The 6446-nt window shown below is 47.1% G+C and overlaps 1 protein-coding gene across 6 annotated transcripts in view; it reads left to right on the forward strand.

The window, feature by feature from the left end:
• The first annotated feature begins 32 nt into the window (after window positions 1–32).
• SEMA5A (semaphorin 5A) overlaps window positions 33–6446 on the forward strand; it is a 498547-nt gene continuing 492133 nt past the window's right edge. For 5 of the 6 annotated variants that reach the window (XR_004624352.1, XM_034657090.1, XM_034657091.1 and 2 more), the window contains exon 1: window positions 33–557. The gene's annotated coding sequence lies outside the window, so the exon portion shown is untranslated. Of the gene's footprint in view, window positions 558–630; window positions 814–6446 lie in introns of those variants that run through there. The other variant, XM_034657093.1, reaches the window with a different exon arrangement.

Genomic DNA, 6446 nt, shown 5'->3' on the forward strand with positions numbered 1-6446 from the left:
GCGAAGAGGCCCCGCGCTCCCCGGCCTGGCGCTCCCCGCCCGCGCTCCCCGCGCAGCTCTACTCGCCGGGAAGGCGGCGCGGGCGGCTGTTGCTCTCGCTGCGCCCGCTCCCGCTCGCTGTCCTCCCACCGCTGGTGGGCTCCGCAGCCCCCTGCCGGTCGCGGCCCGTGCCCGGCGGCGGCTCTCACCTTCCGCCTGCCCTCCGCCGGGGGCGGCCTGACCCGTGTGGCCCTTTCCGGGGGCTCCCTCTCCTGCCCGTGGCTCCCTTTTGGAGCTGGCTAGGGCACCTAACTTTGCCTTTCCTCGTCCGTCGCCGCCTCTGGGCGCGAACCTGCTCACCCCCGGCCCTGCTGCGCGCCCGGGCACGGTGCGTCTGGCGCTCCAACCGACGTCCCCAACCCGGAGCGCAGCGAGTGGCGGGTGGCTCTGGGAAAGTGGCAGGGGGCGGCGGCGGCCGGTGCCTCGACTTCCCTCACTGGGCACTGAAGAGGACCCTCAGAGCTGCTCCGGGGCCCCAGGCGCTGGATGACTGGCATGAGGAGCGCGCCTCACACCTGGTGAGCGACCCCCGTCCGGTTCCCGCGTGGCCGTGGCCGCAGCCCCGACCGTGCCGCGTTGCTTGCCGCGACCCGGGGGCGGCAGTGGTCGGCGGGTGGGTGGTGTCAGGGTCGATCCGCAGGCACTGGGAGGGGGACAGCCGGTGGCTGCGCGTACAAGATTAGGACTACCATCCATGCGGGGCACCCACAGTTGAGCTAGTGCACGGACTGGAAGTTTGTGTCCCTGTCTTTGCCGAGGTCGGAGCGTGCCGAGGTAAGGCGCGGAAGCAACTCGGTGGGCGACCTGGTGGTGGGCGAGGCGGGACCCCTACCCAGCACCTCGGGAAGGTGCGCACTGGGGCTTTGTGCGCGCACCCGGCGCGCGTCCAAGGAGCACAGTCGCGAGCGATGCGCCGGGTCCCTATGGTCTGGGCTTCGCAGCCCTGCGGGCTGGGACAGACTTTCCTGTTCGAGTTACAGGGGTTTTGCGGTGCGCGTGAGAAACCGGGAGGCAGTGGGACTTGGGCTCAACTCCGCCAAGCGCTTTGGTTAATGAGGGAGAATGAAGCTGGGGCTGCTGGGGCTCGGCGCCGCTTGATGGGTTGCAGCCAGGCGAGTCGCTTTCCGCGGGCACGTCTTCCGCTGCTGCACGGTTTCGCATCCCCTGGATCAGGGTTTCGGGGCCGGAGGTACATTTGGGCCCCGGAGGGAACTGGTCTTCTTGAGATGTGCGGGGAAACTGTCGCCAAGGAGTGGAGTGGGCTCGCTTCCCGCGGCGCCCAGTGCCAGACTTACCGCAGTCAGATCCAGATTCCCGGAGCTTTGGCGGGAAGCGCGTTTACCTCCTCGCTCTTTTCTTGCTTTGTACCTGGATGCGGCGGCTCAGAGTTGGGATTTAACTTTCCTGCGCCTGCGGCGGCCCAGAGATTGCCGGCAGGGGGCGCTGAGAGCGAGCGCTGAAAGTGGGAGAGAGGATGCTAAGAGCAGTTACTCTGTCCTGGGTGAGTGGGTGGGCGTCCTAATCAGCAGACAGCGGGACGGGACGAGGCAGATCTTGCAATGATTTCGTAGGGGTGGAGGGTAGGGGGAGCTGATTCGTTTACCAGAGGGAGCTGTCAGCCTTGCTAGAAGGAACGGGAAAGGTGGTTGCCAAACACAGGTCGTCTAGATAAAGGCTCCTTCCAGAGACAAGCGTATCCCTGCAAACTCTTCCTGTCTATGCCTATGTCTTCCTCCTTGTGAGTATTTACTAAAAAATAAATAATAATAACGATAATAATAATGTGAGTTATGTTTAATACTGACAAGATTTTGCTCCTCAGGATCATGTTAGTTAAAATGCCAGGAGTTACAAATGGTTGTTGCACCTTGTTTTTAAGAAAAACAATCGTATGTCTCAGCTTATCCAGAAGAGCTCCGTCATAATGGCCAAGTTTGGAAACAGCAGATATGTTATTAATTTTACAGTTGGTCTTTTCTGTGTAGACACAGAAAGACAAGAGCAGTCTTTACTTAGGGAAGATTTTAACACCTAATTAGGATTGCTAAGTTAATTGCTGATTGTGCCAGTTTTATTATTGAAGAAGGGGTAATGTTTATCATGCACTGCTTTGAGCGACCATAATTTCAGTTCAAAGGAGATAATACCTTAAATTGTGTATCACTTAAACAACTTTAATTGTCTATGCCTGTATTTATACCAAAGGAAAAAAATTTTTTTAAAAATCTTGGCCGTTTTTCATTTTTGTTTGAAAAGAAGAAGCAGTCCAAGATGTAATTTTTGGGCCACTTGAAACACAGATTTCTTTGTCCTTGAGTTTCTTTCTTTTTTTTTTTAATAATAATTTTTTATTATGTTATGTTAGTCACCATACAGTATATCCTTAGTTTTTGATGTAGTGTTCCATGATTCATTGTTTGCATATAACACCCAGTGCTCCATGCAATATGCACCCTCCCTAATACCTATCACTGGCCTACCCCAATCCCCCACCCCCCTCCCCTCTGAAGCCCTCAGTTTGAGTTTCTTTCTTGTAAAAACTTTGCCACAAAATAGCAGCTCATCCGTGGTGTTGCAAGTTCACCTAGTCATTTGCACACTCATGGACCCCAGGGGTGCTGAACTGGTGCCTGCTTTTACATGCTTCTAGCCTATGTATACTTGCCTTAATAGGGAGAAGATGGATGATGCTAATCGTTTTATGCCTTTTGTGAATTGCACTAACTTATTTGGTTGTTTTAATGGCGAACAGCTGCAAGATCCCTGCTGAGAGCAAAGACTTTGGTCTCCTGGGTGGTAAAGCTTGTCTCTGTCCAAAAGAAGTTTTTGAGATGTTCAGAATTTGGTAAAAATAAACCTGCATTCTTTACTGCCGCTTCCTTTTACAATTATTTCTTCACCGTTTCCAGACAGAATGAAACATAGAAACATATAGTGCAGTGGCTGTTAAAAGTTGTTAGCTATGGGGCCATAATAAATGCACATTAATGTGAGTTTTGCTTTAGCTTAGAGGGTACGCAAACCTTCTGAAGCCCCAGCCCATGGCTTTGCAGTGAGAAATTTTGCTTGAGAGGCACTTTAGATTCTTAATTCAGGGACAGATGTTACAACCACAAAACTTTTCTTTGTGTTGTATGCCAGCTCTTTGGGACTATGTTGAATGCTGCTGATGTTAGAGGGAGCTGCTTAACTGAGCCACTGCACAACCTTCATTAACTTGAGAATTATTTTGAATGATTCCAAATGTCTTTCTTGTTAGTCACGAAATCATTGAAATTGAGGCTTTGCTTCTGAAAAAAATACGGCAAAGTGGGGGAGGGGGAAACAGAACTTTCCTAAAAGGCCAGCCAAAGGTATAAAGGCATTCCGTTATATAAACAAGTAATCGTGAACTCTAGAAATAACTGAGATAAGAAAATAATCCCTACGAGAAGGGTTGCCTTGCAAATCACAGTTTGTAAGATACAACAAATTAATTAATTTATAACAAGTCTGAGTCAAGGAATTTCAGTTCTGTAACAATATATGTACCAGTGTTGGAGAAAAGTAGTCTTACATCCTGCAGCAAATCCTCCATAATTCTTGATTCTAAAATTATACCAAAGTTGTATTTAAAAATGCTTCTGAAATTGTTGCTATAGTTACTCAGACAAATTGCTTGGGGTATAATTATAACACCAAGGTGACAAATTTTTATGTTTAGTGTTAAATAATTTTTAAAATGTAAATTACAGTGTCTAACAAATTGAGTTACACCGAAGTGCAAAGTGTGTGTGGTGTGGAACCTTGTACATTTCTGTCCACCTGCATCTATTTGCAAATTTGCACAGAGACAGTGAACTGTTTTCCTGAGTACTAAGATGAACATATATAAGTGCTTGGAGTTGTTTGTACTATCTTTGTGTACTGTTGTTGACAACACAGACATTTTCACATATGTTTCCGGCAACCTCTTAAAATTGAGATGCAGAGGTTTTGTTGAGAATTACTGGTTTTTAGCACTCTGCTTGCTGCCTTGTAGAAGTGATCTGCTGTAGATAGGGGGCAATCTGCTGTCTCTAATCCCTGCACAAATTGGTAGCATCGTAATGATAAATTCAACAGGTGAGGAGTAGCTCATTTTGAAGAAGCAGCTTTTGGTATGCTTGAAAAATATATCACTTATTCTTTGGTGAATTTGTTATCTGGATATATGAAATCAATTTCTAACAGCAAGACAAGAAGAAAAAAATTAAAGTGGGCTGGAATATATATAGATAAAACTTTTCACTCTCAGTGAGCCTACCCAATACTTGCTTTGATTCAGAATTTAAGTCAGACAGAGTAAAGCAAATGAAAACTTGATCCAAGAGAAGATATTGAATAAGTAACTTATTGTAATGTACTAGTAACAACATAATCTAGGCCATCTAAAGGTTGCAGAGCTAAGAAATCCTGCCTCTGAATTTCAGAGTATTTTGAAGCCAGGCAACTTCAAAGAGAAGTTACATTTCACCTGGGGCATGACATATACAATAGGATTAACCCAACAGTGGGCTCAAGAAAACAGAAAATTTTTCAAAGGAATTGCTGTTTTCTTTTCCTTTTCCTTTCTTTCTTTTTTCCCCCTCTTTTTTTTTGGTCCAAGATTAATGGTTTTCTCAAGAGCAAAGATGGACACTTTATTTCCCTTTCCTGAGTTTTAAAATATATTGGCATGGTTCTGTTGCATTTGGAAAAAATAAAATCATTGCATTCTTTGCTCTTCTATCCCACATGTGCTAGAATTGGTTTCCTGATGAATATTGAAAAAGGCTGTAGTATGAAAGAGAATACATTTTTCTGGAGCTGAATATCTTTTATTTCTGGAAGACCATGAACCCACTAATCCCTTATCTTCCCATCTTTCATTCCTTATTTGTCACTGTATCTCTGGAATTGGCCATCCTGTGGTTCGTGTAAGATGATGAGGAAGTGTATGTTGGAACAATTTTATTTTATGTTGCATTTTTATGTACATTTGCGAGTAGATCACATTACTGCAATAGGTAATTCAATTACAGATATGTATGATAAATAACCAGGAGAGTGATGATATCAGAAGCCAGCTCTACCAGAGAAATAATGCTGTATTTGCTGAGATGTGAAATTAAATAAGTTCTAGGCAAGTGACAATCAGGACTGAGCAAGGACAAATTGTTCACAGGAAATAGAGCCTCTTTCAGTCAGTTCAAATTCATCCAACATTTGACAACGATTTATGATGTGTCTATGCAAAGAAAAGCAGAGTCAAAAAAAAGTAATAAGAATTCTGCTAAGTGGTTTCTGTGGAGTTGTCTGCAAAATCATCAAACGGCTCATGCTTGGCTTAAACTTCCCGGAAGAAATGCGTTCCTCACAGACTGACTCCAGATAAAATTCCACACAAAAAGCTTCCCTTTCTGTAACAACACTGGGGATGTGGCCACATCTGGGAGAGGGCATCCGAAGCTGTTCTCAGCCGCCAAGGATGCAGCCACTGGCTGCCTGCTCTGCCTGGCATTCTGCGAAAGGAAGGCATAGGAGGCCAGGGACATCGACGGCTGGACAGCCTGCGACCCGGTGGATTTTAGAGTCACCGCTAGGGTCTGGGATTCCCGTTCCAGGATGGAGATTTTGATCGGCCGTAAAACTGTACCAAATTTAAAGCTGACCACATTGTAACTGGTGGCAGAAAGCAAAGATGAGTTCTCTGGATATTAAACTTCCTTTGTCCAGCAGATACTGGAGTTAAACCATTGTTAATGTCCGTTGACCTACAGTAGGAGCTAAATAAGGGCTGGCTTCTAAGACGTCTGGCATGTAAGTTTCTGTGGGCCGTAGCTGTGGACTTGACTTTAAGAAAGTTGGAGGGAAGCTGGGTAGAATAATGACCAGAAGTCCATGGTTTAATAGAACTGCTTGCCTAATTGGGCAAGGCAGTTGGGAGAGGGCTCAACCTCAGATGAAGTGCTTGCTGGCACTGGAGAAGTCCCAAGGGGACTGGCCTGCCTGTGTGTGCGGGACACAGGTCTGCGGTGGTGCCAGGATTCCAGGCCAGAGTGGGCAGCTGGAGAGGGGTGGCGTGGATAGTGATGAAACTGTCCCCGTCTGACCCAGATGTTGGTAGAGGTTCTGTTGAGGTCCCTGCACAGAGTCTGCAGGTGCAATATATGGATGGGCTTGGAGATGGCCCAGCCTCGGTGCTGGGTCTGGGTCCAAATCTGACGTCTGCATCGGGTCTTTGGGTCCTTACAGAAATAGGTCCTCTAGAAGATAAAGGGGAGGGGGAGACAGGAAGTGAGGTAGGCGTTCTCTGCGGGAGTGGTTAGGGTGTTTGGTTACCAAGGTAGAGCCTCAGGAATAATAACACGAAACACACTGCTAGAATCAAGTTCTGGCCCAGAGGA

Source organism: Ailuropoda melanoleuca, chromosome 3 (assembly GCF_002007445.2).
Source record: "Ailuropoda melanoleuca isolate Jingjing chromosome 3, ASM200744v2, whole genome shotgun sequence".
Classification (NCBI taxonomy): Eukaryota; Metazoa; Chordata; class Mammalia; order Carnivora; family Ursidae; genus Ailuropoda; species Ailuropoda melanoleuca.